At 36.6% G+C, this 18729-nt stretch overlaps 1 protein-coding gene across 1 annotated transcript in view; it reads left to right on the forward strand.

Moving 5' to 3' along the window:
• The first annotated feature begins 3179 nt into the window (after positions 1–3179).
• Positions 3180–18729, forward strand: part of LOC135228573 (inactive N-acetylated-alpha-linked acidic dipeptidase-like protein 2) — a 68079-nt gene continuing 52529 nt past the window's right edge. Inside the window, exon 1 of the mRNA XM_064275489.1 lies at positions 3180–3269. The gene's annotated coding sequence lies outside the window, so the exon portion shown is untranslated. The remainder of the gene's footprint in view (positions 3270–18729) is intronic.

Here is an 18729-nt window from a genome sequence, read left to right on the forward strand (position 1 = left end):
CTGTACAGATAACCAGTTGAGAGACTGGCTAGCTCCTGCCTCAAACTTCCTATTATAGCAAAAAAAAAAGAGCATAAGCCTGCAAGTCAGACTTAGGCATGTAACTTGAGCAAGTCACCTAATCCCTGTGAGCCTGTTTCTTTATGCTATGAACATAAGGAGATCTGCCTGTCTGGGTTATTGTGAGAATTGAAGAGAATGATGTTTGAAAACTTCCAGACAGCATATGATATCTTGTAGGTGCTCAATAAATTTTAACTATTGCTATTTTATTACTTACTATGATTGCTAGTTATGTGTTATCTGTGAGACGATGCTCCCCACTGCCTGCCTCTGGGAAACCCTGGTGGCGTGGTGGTTAACTGCTACAGCTGCTAACCAAAAGGTCAGCAGTTCGAATCCACCAGGTGCTCCTTGGAAACTCTATGAGGCAGATCTCCTCTGTCCTATTTGGTCACTATGAGTCGAAATCATCTCTATGGCAATGGGTTTGGTTTTGGTTTTGCCTGCCTCTAGGGTTGTCAGGTTAATGCAGTGAGATGCTCATTGTTGTCAAGTCAATCCCAACTCACAGGCAGCATATAGGACAGAACAGACCTGCTCAATAGGGTATCCAAGGCTGTAATCTTTATGGGAGCAGAATGCCATGTCTTTCTTCCCGTGGAGCACCTGGTGGGTTCAGACTGCTGGCCTTTCGGTTAGCAGACAGGCTCTTAACCACTCTGCCACCAGTGTTCATAAAGTGAGAAAGGTAGGTATGATGCATTTTGAGAAGAATGAGGCACTATATAAATATAAGGGACTGTTCTCCCGTGCCTGAGGAGGAGTGAATTCCAGAGTGGGCAAGGAGAGCATGCCGTGTGGCTTGTCTCTTCTCACTGCTGGGCAAGGCATACACAAATCCCCCTTTTGCTTATGAACCTACAAATAAAGCTGATTTAGTCTAAGACTTCTATCATGGGCCAGGTGCCATGGAAGTCCCAATCCTTGTTGCCAGGTTCTTTTTGAAGGAAATAGCAAGGTGTCTGGCTGACATTCCAGTTGTTGGAGCTGCCAAATCACTCTTAAAAAACAAAACAAAAGAACAACTTTCTCCAGCAGTACTCGGAGAAGCAGCCTTTCTTCTCCCCTGCTCTACTCTTCCATTTTAATTGTTTGTAATGTGTGTTTTCCAGATTCCAGAAGTGTAAACAAAACAAGTTTGTTTTGTAGTTCCTATTATCCATTGCAAATTGGAAAAAAAGAAACCGTCATGCTTCTTCATCTTCTTTTAAAAATGCCTTTTCACAAATAGCTTATTTCCGAATCTCAGTTTTCCTTGCATAATTTGGATGAGTAGAGTAGAAAGGGATTCCTATTGGCCTATTGTAGATAATGCTTTCTTTCTGAAGTATAGCATAATCAGTACCAGAAACAATTTCTGCAAAGAGACATTCCTCGGCATTTTCTGATCACCACGCTGGGGATAAAACTCTGTAAGAAAACTTAGGCATTGAGGGAGAGGTGGTTGCTTCATTTGGGAGAAAAATTCCTGAACAGAATAAAGGGCCAACAAAGATAACTCTTTCTCCTTTTTGATTCTAGGGAATAAATTTTCTCAAGAATATAGATCAGATTGATTTTTTTTTTCATGGTATAAATTGTACAAACAATTGAGAAATACAACTTTGAAATGTTAAATGGAATTTGGCCCTTGTTGAATATGTAGATTTGAATATTAAACATCATGTTTTCCTTGTAAGTTATATCTTTCATGGGTTCTGTACTGTCTCAAACTAGTGTGCCAATTTTCCCTGAGTAGTTTCACAAGACCGCACTTTCCTTCGCTAACCATATTTCATAACACATTAGTGTCATCAATTCAGTCCCGTTTCCCTGTAAGCCAGCTTCAGTGTTACAAAAGAAGAAGGGACATTTGTTAAGACCAAGTAGATATTAAATATCACTTAAGAGAGAGGGAAAGGAAGAGATGACAAAGGCATTTGACACTGGTCTGTTACTGGCTGGAAACCCAAGGTTCTGCTTGGCATGCCTCATATCGGTCAGTAAACGAGAGGCCAAGGTGGGAGAGAAGAAAAGGTACCTTTTTTTCATTGCACAAGGAAAGGAGGCAGTCAGAGCTGCTGCTGTGAAAACGGCTCCGTAAGGGCAAGGGGAAAAGTTATTTTAAAGGGGTTTACGAGTAGGGAGTTCATACAAGTTACATCAACAGCGTTCTTAATCATACTACGTAGGTGCAAGGGGGCTTACATGTAACTTCATGCATCGCCAGGATTTTTACAGGGCAGGCCAAGCAAAGAGGCTAGGATTCTAACGCAAAGTTGTGAGGCAGGCCAAGCAAGCTACTTGAGACTGGAATTTTCCGCAGCCTGGAGACCTCTGCTTTAAATCTTGACTTCCTTTGAGATGTCTGTGGATACAGAGACTTCTTCAGTGCATTAAGCAGATGCTGGTTCATCTGTAGTGCATGAGCTGGTCTTTAAACACAATTTTGGAGCAGGAGGTAAGGGAGTATATGCATGGATGAATATTCCAGGTATAGGTTTTGGGGATATCATTAAGAATTGTACTTATTAAATTTAATGTAAACATTGACCACAAACATGTATAAATGGTTTCAGTTTTGATAAATTTTGGAGAAGTAGTTAAGAATATAGTAAAGCATTCAGTAGGAAAAAACAGTACCCGTGATTTTGGAGGTATTTTTTTTTGAAGGTTAATTCATATTTTAAGTGAAATGAATTATTAATTTTGTCTAGAATTTTATGTAGTTCAATAACCAGACATTGATTTTCAGCTATTCTTCTCTAATGTTTGTTTTATTATATGACATTCTGAACTCTTTTGTAAGGAATTATTTTAAAGTTTAAATATCACATCTTATTCTACAAGGAAAGTTATATCTTAGTATTTTTGCTAATAAAAGGAATACAATATTGTATTTTGTCATGCTACTCTGAGACATGGAAAAGATACTGAGTTTTTTTCTTCATAGAAAAAAATTTAAAAAGTATTTGAAAGAAGAAGAGATTTTATAAAATTATATTCTCTCCCTCTGTGGTTTTGCTACCTCGGATGTACAAGAATACACAATATAATGAAAAAGCAAAGTAAAACAAAAACAAACTCCCTTAATTATTAAATGCTAACTTTTTTTTTTTTTCTTTTCTTTCAGCTCTCAGGAGAAGTGATTTTGCAAATTGCCAACCAACCAGTTCTGCCTTTTAATGCTCTCGATATAGCTTTAGAAGTTCAAAACGGCCTTAAAGGTAATTTTTCTTTGAATTATAGTAATTTTAGTAAATGTAAAAATTGTTCAACTAATTTTCAACAAGAAATGAATTAAGTCATCTTCTATCTTACTAGCTCTGGTGTTACAGTGCTGCCCTGTGGCTAGAGGGTTTTCATGAGAAAAATTCTAACTGCCATGCCAAAGGAATGAGGTATAGTTAATGTTAGCATGAGGCAAAGTATCAGCTTTTAACAGATGGTCCACTACTCTCTTTTATCATAGATTTATAGTTCCAAGCTTCTGTTATTGCTAAGAAGTTCCATATGGAATTGTATCGTCCAAGTTTGTTTCTTTTTTATGTTGCAGCTACAAGACTGGCCCAGAAGTTCCTCCTCTGGGGTTGATTTACTATGGGATATGGGTGCTTGATTGGGAGATGTTCCGAGTAGAACTGCCCCATAGAGTTTCCAAGGAATAGCTGGTGAATTGGAACTGCTGACCTTTCGTTTAGCAGCTATATCTCTTAACTACTCTACCACCAGGGCTCCAGATCAAGGCTAACAAGGAGGAAACCAGGGGAACTATTTCTGCACTCTTTGTTTCAGATCCTTCTTGTGTTAATATATCCGTCTCTGCAGAATTCTGACCCAACCCTAATAATTAACTTTATTCTCTTTTATCTACTTAAAAACCTTTCAATTAGGCTGCTAATTTGTCTCTGTTAACCAAATACAAAGGGCAGTAGTACTGTAACTAAAGAGTACACCTTCCTTCTCTTCGAGTCACACATCTTCCTATCAGATCTTTCATGAGTCATTTGTAGACATGTACTTCTCAACACAAAAGCCAGTACCTTAAATCTAGTACCTCAGCAGTAATTGTAGGAAAATAGTTCATTCCAAAGAGCGAAATATTTCCAGTGACTGAAAGTTTAGTACTTTCTCTTTTGTTTTGTTTCCTTTGACTACCTGGATTTTTTTTTTTTTACCCAGAGAATATTCCAACATTTGCATTTCAATGTTGCTTAAGACTTTTATTGTAGTAGCTGTAAAACCATGACCTCAGGAGCAATTGAGCTACTTAGGAGTATTTGCTTCCACACTAAATTGCCTCATATTGCTCCCCCTTTCCTATATTTACGTTAATTTCTATATCATTTTCTTCCTTTCTCCTGTTGTCAGGCTTCCACCAATTATTGTCAGGCTTCCACCAACATTCTCACCATTGTCAATGTGGCTGCCACTTCTACCTTGCTATTTCGAAAATATTTTGGCTTAGAAAATGGGTAACCAAGCAAGTAACATTTTTCAAAATAAGACCAGAGCAAGTATAAATAAAGGCCTAAGTAGTTCTTCTGTGAAAAATAATGAATATTATCTTTTTCTACAAGAATTTTTTTGCATTTGTTTTATTTGTTCTTTGACCTTTTTTTGCTTTCTCTTTAGTTGTCATTTTCATATTCTAGAAAATTCAGTTAGTATAGAGGATAATACTTCAAAATTTGAGAGAACAAAAGGAGGAGTTTGTTTACATTATGTTAGGGATTGAATTGTATCTGTCAAAATATGTGTTGTAAATCTTAACTCATACCTTGAATGTAGTCCCATTTGGAAATGAGTTTTCTATGTTATGTTAATGAGAGTGTATTAGTTTAGGATGTGTCTTAAATCAATCTCTTTAAGATATCAAAGAGTAGAGTACTTAATCTGAGCAAGCAGAGGTGGGATAAGATAGATGCCACAGGGAGGAACAGAAGCTGAAAAGAGACAAGAACGTTCCCTTAGAGCTGGTACCCTGAATCCAGACTTCTAGTCTCCTAAACTGTGAGAAAATAAATTTCTCTGTGTTAAAACAACCCACTTGTAGTGTTTCTGTTATAGTAGCACTAGGTAACTAAAACACATTACGTATAGATTTGTTCATCTATGAAAGGAATAACCGTCATGCATAAGAAAGAGACTCAAAAAGTGTACTGCAACCTAGCAAGAGCAATATGACAACAAAAAGAAATAAAAAAGTCCAGATTGGAAAAGAAGTACAATTATCTCAATTTGCAGATGATATGATCATATATATAGAAAATCCCAAAGAGTCCACAAGAAAAATTCTACAGCTAATAGAGAAATTTAGCAATGTTGCAGGGTATAAGGTCAACAAACAAAAATTAGTTGGGTTTCTATACACCAACAACGAGAAATCCAAAAGTGAAATTAGGGAAATAATTCCGTTTGTAGCAACATCTAAGAGAATGAAATACCTAGAAATAAATCTAATCAGGGATATGAAGGATTTATACAACAAAAATTACAAAATACTGCAAAGAAGATTAAAGAAAGATGTTCCATGTTCATGGATTGGAGGACTTAATACTGTTAAAATGTCAATACTACTCAAAGTTATCTATAGACTCAATATAATCCTGGTCAAAATTCTAACAACCTCCTTTAAAGAAATGGACAAACCAATTCTCAACCTTTATATGGAATGGCAAGAGTCCACAAATAGCTAAAGCAATGTTAAACAAACAAAAAAAGAACAAAGTAGGAGGACTCACACTTCCTGATTTTAAAACAGTTATACAGCTACAGCAATCAAAATAGCTTGGACAAATGGAATAGAATTGAGAATCCAAAAATAAACCCACACATCTGTAGTCAACCGATTTTTGACAAGGGTGTTAAGTCCATTTGATGGGTAAAGAAAGAGTATCTTCAATAAATTTTATTGGAAAAATTGGATTTCCACATGCAGAAAGATGAAATAGGGTCCATGCCTCACACTATACTCAAAAACAAATTCAAAATGACTTAAGGACATAATGTGCAAACTAAAACCGTAAAATTCTTAGAAGAAAATGCAAGGGCAACTCTGTTGGGCCTAGCTTTTACAATGGATTATCTAATACAATAACAAAAGCATGAACAGCAAGACAAAATAAATAAACATGACTTATTAAAATTTTTGTTTATTGGACGACTTAACCAAAAAGTGATAAAAACAAGTTACAGACTGGGAAAATATCTTTGGAAACCATATATCTGCTAAGAATCTAATAACCAAATATGTATAAAACTTTCATAGCTTAACAACAAAAAGACAACCCAATCATGAAACAGGCAAAGAGTACATTCAGTTGGCCACCAGACACATGTAAAGATGCTCAAAGTCATTAGCCATCAGATAGATACAAATCAAAACCACAATGAGATTCCATTTCACTCCCACTAAGGTGGTGAAGATAAAAAAGAAAACAGAAAATAACAAACGTTGCTAAGGATTTGGGAAAAATCGGAACTCTTATCTCTTGCTCTTGGGAATGCAAAATGGTATAGCTGTCGTGGAAAACAGTGTGATGTTTCCTTGAAAAACTAAAAATAGAAATACCATATGACCCAGCAATTCCACTCCTAGGAATATACCCCAAAAACTTGAAAGTAAAGAATCAGAGATTTGAATACCAATGTTCATTGCAGCACTATTCACAATAGCCGAAAGGTAGAAACAGCCTAAATGCCTGTCAGCGGATGAATAGATAAACAAAATGTGGCACATACATACAGTGGATTACTGCTCAGCCAATAGGAGCAACAAAGTCTTGATACATGCTACAATACAAATGGAGCTTGAAGAAATTATGTCAAGTGAAATAAGTCAATTATAAAAGGACAAATATTATGTGAACTCTGGGTGTTTTTTTTTTTTTGTTCACTTACATAAAAAGACAGGAACAGGCAAATGTATAGAGATCAAAGTTTATTAGTGGTTACCAGGAGTGTAAGCAATTATGCCAATTAACTTGGCCTAATAATCTGTTTAGTACTATTGTTCTACTTCCTAGTTCACTATGTTATGCCTAGGGTCTTAAAAGCTTGCAAGCTGCTGTCCAAGGCACCTGGAACAATACAGAAAGGAGAGTCAGGAATAAGAGCAGGATGTGAAATGTGCTGCTAACTGCCTCCATGAACAACTGCTTCCTTAACCATCAGACCAGAAAAACTGGATGGTGCCCAGCTACTATTACTGAATATTCTGATCAAAGAGTCTTTAGAAGAATTGTGATCAGTAGGGGGAAAACACAGAACAGAACTTTAAATTCTCATGGATTCCAGACTTTCTGTAACCATAGAGGCTGGAGGAATCCCTGATACTATTGCCCTGAGATAATCTTTAAACCTAAAACCAAAAATATACCCTGATATCTTCTTAATGGAAACCCTGGTGGCGTGGTGGTTAAGTGCTACAGCTGCTAACCAAAGGGTCAGCAGTTCGAATCCTCCAGGCGCTCCTTGGAAACTCTATGGGGCAGTTCTACACTTTTTTTTTTATCTTCTTAAAACCAAATAATGGTTTAGCTTAATGAGTAATTAATTGAGCATTATGCTATTTTTAGAACTATTTGCCTGGGATTAAAGTGACAACAGCAACTCGAGGGATGGAGTGAGAACATTACGGGGCAGTGAGTTTGTGTTGGTGGGGGAGGAACAACTCAGAGAAGGAGGGTGAGAATTGTATGGTCAGTGTCACTGAGTTGTGCATGTAGAAATGGTTGAATTGGTGTATGTTTTGCTGCATACATTCTCAACAACTATAACAAAATTTTAAAAAGTATACTAACAGTTTCTGATAGAATTATAAATGATTGACAAGTTACTGCATCCAAATTTTTATGATAAATTTGTATTATCCTTGAAAAAAGTATAGAGTTGAGAATGTTTAGTATGTTTTTATTTTGATTAGAATGACCTAGTAGAGAGGTAAAATTTGATCATGTAAGAGAGAATTGCTAGACTAATTTTCTTCATTAGGGGCAGAGGATGGGATCCAGTGTAGGTCTGCAGGACTTTGCCTTAGTTAAAACCCAAAGAAAACAAACCCAGTGCTGTCGAGTCGATTCCGACTCATAGTGACCCTATAGGACAGAGTAGAACTGCCCCATAGAGTTTCCAAGGAGCACCTAGTGAGTTTGAACTGCCAACCCTTTGGTTAGCAGCCATAGCACTTAACCACTACTCCACAAGGGTTTCCTTTGCCTTAGTTAGGAATATGCATTTATAAAAATGTGAGGGAATGTAGAGAATATGGCAGATGGGTTAAATGTGGTAATGAGAGCTCCTGACAAGTCTCTTTGGATTGGAAAAGCAATATAATAATTGCTGGGGAGAGGAAAGTTTGAATGAACTATGAAAATGTAGTAAGTTTTTTTTGGCAGTGCTAAGGGCTCAGAAGAAATATTGCTTGAAATGATATAATTCAACATAATTGCATGTTTATTCCAGTGTTCAGCTAGGGATCAGGGCTAGGATTTTGCTGAGAGAGGACAGTAGCTTAGTAAGACAAAGGAAACTGAGGGTATATGCAAAGGAACAATTATAATGATGGACCAAAATATCTAAACTGTGTATAAAGTGGGGCTATGAAGGGAATGGGGGTGAGTGGAAAGGAAGTAACATCAATAGATTTTATGCCTTGGTGAGGTCAAAGAATTAAGAGTGAGTTAGCTGGAAAGATAGGAGGTGGTAGTCAGTAAGTGGGATTCTTGACAATGAGATCATAGAAAGATTGTGGCTGTTGGTAATGACCATGTTCAGGCCAGGCTATGATCATGGGAGTATAGTAGGTGGTCACTAAAGGAAGAGAGGCTAATGAAAGGAGAGGCCAGAATATGTCTGTGTGGATATTGAAATTGCCAAGAATTAAGATAGGCATCATGAGAGAGAGTGACTGTGAGCCAGGAGCTAAAATATTCAAAGAATGAGGAGTGACTATAGATTAATAGAAGGGGTTAGCAAGGGGTTTACAGTCAAGAAAATCCTACGGAACAGTTTTACTTTGTAACACGTGGGGTCACCATTGGTCCTAGTCAATTCGGCAGCAATGGTTTGATTTTTGGTTCTGTATAAAATTTTTGTGAAGAGAGATTAAAAAAAAAAAAAAGACACATAGTATTCTTCCAGGGCCAGTGCTACAAAAGGCGTAGGAGAAAATGGAGCCAGCCTGAGAGAGCTGCAGTAATGGAAGCAATGTCTTTAGGGGAGAGGAAGGTTTCTGTTAGATCAAGAAGGTAAAGACAATATCAGTTCTTTCCTTAACAGTTATATCTAAGAGCATGTCATCAGAGGAGAAAAAACAAAAATAAAGTCATTCCACAAAAGAGTTGACATTGAGGCGAGACACCACTATGTTTAGGTGTCTTAGGTTCTCACTTTGATGAGCCAGAAGCACCTTGACTTCTTGCTGTTATATCAGGCTGCTCCTGCTATAGGTGAAGGCTTTTTGTCTTCTTCTTCTTCTTTTTGGCCGTTAGTTATTTTTGTGTTTTGTTTTCTTCTGATGTGAAACTCCTTGCATATCCCCGTCCCTGAAGAAGGACATCATGCTTGGAAAGGTAGAGGGTCAAAGAAAAAGGGGAAGTCCCTGGATGACATGAATTGTCACAGTGGCTGCAACAATGAGCTCAAGCATAACAATGATTGTGAGTAAGGTCCAGGATTAGGCAGTGTTTTGTTCTGTTGTAGATAGGGTTGCTAAGGGTTGGAGCCCACTCAACGGCAGCTAAGAGCAACAAAAACATCACTGTCGCAACCACTCAGAAAGAGGTGGCCAGACTTGAGACGTACCTGTATTAAAAACAAAGAACAGAGAAACAAAACAAAAGACAAAAGAAGCTTCTTTTATCATACCCTGGATATAAATATTTGATCAAAGCGATATACTTTGTCAACCTTGAACTCTACATTTTTTTCCATTTCAGTCATCATGATTCAAAATTCTTTACATTGCATTGCCATCAGAGATTATTCAAATGTTTGCTAAATTGTGAGCAATTTAGTGGACTTCCTCTATTTTGACGACTTTGGTTATGACTTTATTTCTTTAAGACTACTTTAAAGTGCTAGCGTGTGAATAATGGACAACACACATCAACATCTAAATAAATATTTCAGTTTCAATTTTAGCTGCAATGCAAGCTGATTTCATTAGCTAAATAGAGTACCATATTAAATGAAACATGTAATTTTACTGCTTAATACAAGCTTAAATTATTAATACATTTTCTTATTTTGTTATGACATTTAAGAATGATTAGTCTTATGTTCTCAATTACAGTTAAAAAAAAAAAAAAGAAAGAAAGTGACCTTCAAGGCTGAACTATAAAATACTGTTTCTCCTTACTGCCAACGGTATAGTATGAAGGTCTCTGAAACCCAATTGCATTTTCAGTGGTGTGATTTTTACCCCTTGACAACTGGCCATCTTGTTTATTTATTATACTAGTTTACAGTAGCAGCAGACCGTTCTCTACCTTTCTCACAACCACCACAAAGTAGGATAATTTACCAGTGAATAATTTGTTTGAGCTGATTTATTAGATGGTTCTTGAAAGCTCATTTTGACTGAGTGACCTTGATTCTTAATATTTGGTCAATGCCAAGCACATAATAGTTAGAGAATGAATATTTATGTGCAGTGGCTGATAAGATAACTGATATACTTGAGATGTATTTGTGACAAATAGAAGTATGTCAGAAAATGTACATACAAGGCAGTGGTACTAGTTTGTGGGGGGCAGGCAGGGGGAGGCAGACATCCAGGAGAAATAAAGTGCCACCACACCCTTGAACCTGGAAGCCGACTGGAAACACTTAATACTCTTACTCAGTTTACTTTTTCTCACTTTATCGACTTCTTCATGTACAAAACAGCACTTTAAAATAATTAGTAAGTATATACTATCATGCTTTTTGTTTAGAATCTGGTACCATGTCAGAATTTTGGATGTTCTTTATTATAAAACCTGTAAATGACCAAATTAAGTAAAAGTCATTTTCATTTGATCTGGTTATGTACATATTTAGTTAGTGCAAGCCAGACTCAGCAGGAAACATCATTTTAAACTGTGTGGCTTGTTGCCACCTCCTGATCCTCTCACTAAATGTAAAATGGTTGTTGGCAGCATTTCTTCCTGTTCTTTGAGTAACTGACAATGCTGATTTCATCTGATGTTTTTCTTTTTCTATTAGCTCTGATAATTCATTAGTGTCAATCACTTCGTCTTAGGAGGGATAGCGTTTCAAGGTGATAATGCCAGGAAGGCCAGCACTGTGTGTCCTGTTGGGTTTGAACTTTCAGATTTTCAAGTGTCCCTCTGGTTCTTCTCTACAATCACCATGGATTGAGGTCCATCTTTTTTTTTTTTTTTTTTCCTCCAGAATAATGTGAGAGGAATTTCCCAATTGGCAAAATTAAGTTATGTGCTGTATAAATTGCATGATTCTAGTTCTCACCTCATCTGTATTCAATCTTGGTTTGAACCACCACCAATTCTGATTCTGAATGGGCCTATAGATAGTGAAACCCGTTTATCAAGCATCAGTGTGGTGGCTAGCCAGTCCTATGCCCCACTCCTAAGAAGTCAGACAGAGCGTCTAAAACTCAAAAAATTTCAAAGGAAGATTTTGTCCACGTTGAAGTTTTGAATCCTGCAAGGATCTCTAAAGGTTTGACCAAAACTAGTGTTTCTGGAACTGGCCTTTCTGTGTAACAAGAGCTTAAGCTCAAAAGCATTCTCTGAGAGGTACCTTGTCTATTCAAATTGGAAGAGAATTTCATAAGAGATTGGCTGTCCATTGGGTGCAAAGTCACAAAACAATATGTTTAGTCTTAATCCCCATTATATTTTTATATGGATTCTGACTACACAAGTATATTAAAACGGTATTTCTATTATTGATATACCACACCTAATTCAAAAGAGGATTTGAGGCAGCTGGGCCTGCAATGAAATCTGGTTGCCTCTACATTGTCAGTATTTGTTTCCTGAAACTGGTTTTTCTTTTCCCCATTTCTTTTTAAACTCATATTTTTATTGCATAATGTCTCTTAGTTATTATTCTAAGCATCTTGTTCTTTTTGTAGTTCTCGGAATTCTACTTTCCCTTCTTTTGTTTATCTCCTGTCTCACAATTTGTTGCTATTTGTATAGCTTCCCTGTGTGATCATTTCCTTCAGTATTCTGAGTACATCATCCAGTTTTTTTTTTTTTTTTGAAGTTGTCAGTACCTGGATTTTATATGTGACACCATATCAAATGAAATATATTAGCCATTTTTTGTCATTTTTCCTACTCTCCCATCATAGTAAAGGTCTATTGTATCTCTCCTGCCCCCCAATTATGTATTGAGGATAAAACCCTATGCCTCTGGCAATATAGAATGCTCCTTGGAAGCAAGGATGGCGAGACTACATCTCACGTACTTTGGACATCTTATCAGGAGAGATCAGTCCCTGGAGAAGGACATCATGCTTGGTAAAGTAGAAGATCAGCAAAAAAGAGGAAGACACTCAACAAGATGGATTGACACAATGGCTACAACAGTGGGCTCAAGCATAATGATTGTGAGGATGGCACAGGACCGGGCAGTGCTTTGTCCTTTTGTACACAGAGTTGACATGAGTCTGAAATGACTGGACGGCACCACATAACAACTGGCAATATAGTACCACAAACTATTGTAACACAAGCATTGCCTTATTTTCATTAAATTTTTTTTTAAAGATATTTTTAATCTTGGCTTATAATAGAGCGTAAAGCATCCTCGGCTTCATTTTCATTAAATTTATTTAAACTTGCTTATTTTTCTTTTCAGTTCCCAATGCATAATTAAACTCCTATGTGTTGTTAAATATACAACTCCATTCTACTGCCTCAGGTTAAGAGGGATAAGAATAAATGACACTGAATTTAATTCATTCAAGAAAGTTGTGGCTCACATTTCCCAAACAATCAGTAGCCAGATTATGTAATCACAAATACAGTACAGATGGCAGCACCTGTGGGCCATAAAAAGAGCCTGTGGTCCAGTCCTTGCACCTGATGGACAGGCCAGATGCTGGTGGGAGAACCCATTCCATGTGATGTGTTAAAGTCTTGCTACATTTGTGTCTGCCTTGGCTACCTTTTTTTTTTTGTTCGGCTACCTTGATCATTAAATAATCTTTGCAGTACAGGGATGTGTTGCCTATCTAAAATAATAATAGTAATAAGTGGCCGGCCTAATTCTTCTGAACATGCTGCTTTGGCATCTTTGCCAAAAGGGTTTCTATTGTATTCTGTTTAGCCATAATTATCCACTGTCTCCTTGGTATATTGTATCTTTAAATAATATCCTTTTATCTGTGTACTGTAAAATCAATGTTAGATTATTTGAGTCTCGATAGCGCACTGACTCCCACATTTCTTTCTCTACCTGAGTTTTTGTTTGTTTAACATCTTTAAATAACCAGCTGAGATGATTCATTGTGATTCATACTAAAGCAGGCAGCATGAAGAATAGAAAATGTAGGATAATAGAGGACTGTCATTTCCCCCTGGCTGAAATCATACTGGCAATTTCTTTTCTTCTTTTTTAGTGATGCCACAAGATATTTGTAAGATGATGTTAAGTAACACACATTTCCCCCCTGAAAAATAATCTTCTATTCTGCTTTTAACCACTGTATTATGTGCAACATAAATCATACTTTTTTCTTGTCACTATAAATCAGAAAAGTCTAAGCTGTGATTGTACAATTTTTAGCACCTTTAAAACTGTGATGAGCTCATCCATGGAAGAACAGGCTTTGTGAAATACCATTAAAGAAAAAGGCTATGTTTGTTTGATATAAAAATGTAGTTTTAGAGTATGAACAGCACATTTCACTCTTAATTTAAAATGAAATTGAGTGGGTCTTTAAAAACACAGCAACGAAACAGAAAAAACGGAAATAACCTAAAATATAAAATTTTTTTGAGTGTGAAACTCTATAGAGGGACTATAATAGAATCATTTTTTTTTTTTAAACAAGGCATTTATAATGTGTCCAGGAGGTTGCAGAACAGAGTACATAAGGGCTCATGCCAAACTGAAACTCATCAAGTTATGAAGTGCCTCAGGATACAGGATGGTTTGTGAAGGTTTCAGGTCCCAGCAGGTTAGAACATGTGTGGATTTACTGCCTACAGTCAGTTCTGTCATTACTGGTATTACCCAGAAGTCTTAGAGGCCTTAAATGTATAGGACATGTATGAAGGCCTTTGAGCTTCTATTCCATGGTTGGAAGTTTTCTTTCTTTCTTTTTTTTTTTGATCCTGTATCAAGGTCCTCAGGTGGAATAAGTTTTCTAGGAAGCACTTCGGCGTATTAAGGGTTACTTCAGAAAGCCCATTTACTGTGCTAATTGCCTGTGACATCTTACTGTAGTCTCATGAGCTGAGCTGGGAGTCCAGATTAAGAAGCCGAGCATCAGCGGGGTTTTTTCTATGTATGTCTTACCCAAGTTTATGTATTTAACAAATGGTGGGTTCAGCGTTCGAATCTAGGTCTGTCAGATTCCAAAGCCCCTGTCTTTTCCACTGCATCACACTGCCTCATTGACTGCTTTGAGGGGAAGACATGCCAGCATGATGGTTGGCTGAATGCAGGAGATTCCCTGAGTAGTAGGGATGTGTTTTCTCGGGCATATCTTAGACCGTTTCCTGAATTGACTTTCTAGCTCTCGATATCCATTGACAAAATAGATAATAACCCTCCCTTCCCTGCCTCCCTCCCTCCTATCTGCGAGGCCACAGAACAGACTTAATACGCAAGAGTTCATGCCAAATTGCAACTCTTCAAGTTAAGAAGTGCCTAAGGATAGAAGATAGTTTGTGAAGGTTTCAGGTCCCAGCAGGTTAGAGCATGTGTAGCTTTAGACTGTCCAGTCAGTTCTGTCATTACTGTTATTTACCCAGAAGCCTTAGAGGCCTTAAGTGGACAGGACATGTATGAAAGCCTGTCCTTCCCTCCTTCCTTTCTTTTCTACCTTCCTTCCATTTTTCCTTCCTTCCTTCTTCCTTTTCTTCAATTGATGTTGCTGCTGCTTACAATATCTTGCTCTGTCCTTTCTATAAGAGGCTAAAAAAATGGAAGTGTTGAGATTAGAGTTAGATTCATTCTCCAGAAGGGTGAGAACAGATGAGAAGAGGAAGGAAAGATTAGTCAATATTTTAGATGAAACACCTTCCACTAACTGCTTCAATGTAGATAAAGTCCCAGAACTTTCAAGAGCTTATTTGAGATGCCCTTGATTACTAGGCAATTTCATGATCTGTTTCTCAGTTTTCACTTGTTCCTGGGGTTCTACTCAGAACGTTCTTATATATAATGATCTCTTCAGCCACCCTTACGAGCTTTCCTTTCATTTGACACAATTTATTGCATGCTTAAGTGTATTCAGTACATTTTTAATTAGATCAGGAACTTATCAAGACTGAAGATTGAATCTTACGTGTCTTTGCCTCTCTACTAGTACTTTTAGAACAACATGAAAAATAAGACTCAATAAATACTAAATAAATGTATGCTTCTTTGAAATGAAAGCAATAAAACAAATGCAAACTGTTTCTGTTGGAAATTTAGAACTACATTTCAACTGTCTCTTGAATAATATTGAAATAATTTCCATCAGCAATCTCAATTATTTTGTGTTATATTAAGGTTGATTTTCAATATTTATGACAAATCAGTATGTTCTACCAAGCTGTAAAAGGTTATTAATGGTTGGCTTTCACCAGGAGCAAAGAAATTAAAAAAAAGAGTATTTAAAGGTTGGCTGTTTTATCCCTTTACCCTTTATGTTATTCCTTTCCTGTTCTTCAGAGGTTTGAATTTTTTTAGGGGAAAAAAAGCTCCAAATTCATAGGCACTGCCAAATAAAATTGAGAAATATTAAAGTGTATTGGAGAGGAGGGTGATGCAGCTGGGGAGGACCAAAAGGGAATGATCAGTAAAGCTGTTAATGGTATTTTTTGCATGCCTTTTAAAAATAGGTTGGTAGTAACTTTACTTGCTGCACTTTAACTTGCATTTCTATAGTGCTTTTTATGCTTAGAAAATAAATGAAATGGCCACTTTCCTCATTTTTTCTAAGAAAATTGAAGAACAGTGCTATTAAAAGACTTATTCAAGGCTATATCGATAATGGAAACCCTGGTAGCTCAGTGGTTAAGAGCTACAGCAGCTAACCAAAAGGTCAGCAGTTCGAATTCACCAAGTGCTCCTTGGAAACTCTATGGGGCAGTTCTACTCTGACCTATAGGGTTGCTGTGAGTCAGAATCAACTGGACTGCAATGGGTTTTGTTTTTGTTTTTTATATTGATGATAATTAAGTAGGCCAGGCTCATAACTATCTTTTACTGTAAATATTTGGTCCTCTGACTTCATGTACATAACTTAAAGATACTTGTGTTAACCCTCTCTGAGAGAAATTTCTAGTTCCCACTTCACTTTCTTTGGTCAAGTAGACTTATTATTTTAAACATGAACTATTAGGAACCTCATTTAGGTCTCTCTTCTCTGACTTTCACTATGCTGTAGTAAATTTTTATATATTATTAGTTTTTTTTTGGGTCACTGGTGAGGCATATTTTAATTCAATTTAGAATAATTTCACTTCTGATTAGTCTAATATGGCTTCTTTTCATTTTTTTTTTTTACTTTTCCTTTGCCACTCATCGATTTTGAGCAAGAAAGTAAAGGAAATGATACTTGTTGATGTTTGCTCATTATGCAGCAAACAACTTTCTGAGTGGCTTTGTATACATTGTTTAAATATGTAATATATATCCAAGTAATACATTATCTTATTATTCAACATTCGCTCAACAAAATTTTAGTGAATGACTACCATGTGCTAGCATCTGGGGATGCAAAGAGAGATAAGACATATTTCCTGATCTTGTGGGGTTAAGTCAAGGTGAGGAGAGAGATACATAGCCAAACAAGGATAAAAACATTACAGATGTTACAATGTTATGATACCAAAAAACCAAACCAAACCCCGTGCCGTTGAGTCGATTCCGACTCATAGCAACCCTATAGGACAGAGTAGAACTGCCCCCATAGAGTCCCCAAGGAGCACCTGGAGGATTTGAACTGCCAACCCTTTGGTTAGCAGCCGTAGCACTTAACCACTATGCCACCAGGGTTTCCAATGTTATGATAAAAAAAAAAAAAAGTAAATAATTCAATTATTTGTCATTAGATGACATGCCAAGCATGGTTTTAGGTGCAAGGCAAATGGCAATGAATAAAACAGGCAAAAATCTCTTTCCTTACAGGCGTGCTGGTAGGAATTCTAAGGAGCATGAAGGAGGAAAGGTTCAATTTTTCAGGGTCACAAAAACTTGACTTAGAGAGGTGACATTCCAAGATCTTATTTAAAGGGTCAAACAACTTCTAATTGGTACAGAAATGGCTACTAGGAATCTTTGGAACATCAGTTATATATATCAATATGAACAGTTTACCAAGATAATTTCTGTAGTCAGTCTCAATTATTTTTTTATTAGAGTAATGTTGAACAATGAAAGTAGAGCTACTTTTCAATTTATAACCTCACACACCTGAAATCATGTGTAGGGTATGTTGTGGGTGGTAGGCTTCCACCATCAGGGACCTTTCTGGAACTAGCAAGTTCCTGAAACTGTCAATTCTCTAGTTCCACACTGCTATGAAACAAATTTATTTAAAGCTAAATAAGGCAAAATGGTGCAGTTTGTCTCATTTGATTCTGTGGTAATGTCATCTTCAATTCTGTAGTGCATAGTTAAATCAGAACAGAGGTTTCTTCTTTAAATGGCAGACTGTCAGTGATGTTGAACTAAAATATATATATGTGAATATGTATATATATAGTTTTTCAATTCCTTAGTAATCTAAAGGTGTCTTATCCATCTCATTATTTCCTTGTACAAAGATGTCCCTTCTAAGATAGCCATACATAACTAACCATCATAATTTAATATAAATCCTATCTTCATTAAATAGAATTGATAAGGTATTTAGGGGGTTAGATTTTCTCAGCGAGCAAAAATACTTCCTCTTGCAACCTCAAATTTTGTTGTGAAATCAAACAAGATAATGAGTATGGAAGACACTTTGAAAACATCAAAATTCCAAAACCTGGTAAAGTAGAATTGATTGTATTCATACCATTAATTTCAATAAGCAATGAGTTAGATATTAGCTCCAGTGTTATTTCATCTTTTAATGTAATTTTTAGCTAGATTTTTGGAAACATAAAATTGGCAAAAACCAGTATGTTCTCTGCGAACACTACATGTAAGAGAAGCCTGGCTATGAATTCCTTTGTAGCCCTCATTAATCCCTTGGCTCTTTTCATAGTCTTTTTTTGAATATTGAATTTTTTATAAACATACTTTATTGAATCTACTTTGTTCAAGTTGCCCTGGTGGTACAGTGCTTACAGCCCTCGGCTGACTGAAAAGTTGGTGATTTGAATTCACCAGCCGCTTTATGGGAGAAAGATGTCGCAGTCTGCTTCTGTAAAGATTTACAGCCTTGGAAACCCTATGGGGCAGTTCTATTCTGTCCTATAGGGTCACTATGAGTCAGAATCGACTCCACAGCAGTGGGTTTGTTTATTCGGCAAAGAATTGTTGAGTGTCCACTATGTT

The sequence above is a fragment of the Loxodonta africana genome, chromosome 23 (genome assembly GCF_030014295.1).
Source record: "Loxodonta africana isolate mLoxAfr1 chromosome 23, mLoxAfr1.hap2, whole genome shotgun sequence".
NCBI lineage: Eukaryota > Metazoa > Chordata > Mammalia > Proboscidea > Elephantidae > Loxodonta > Loxodonta africana.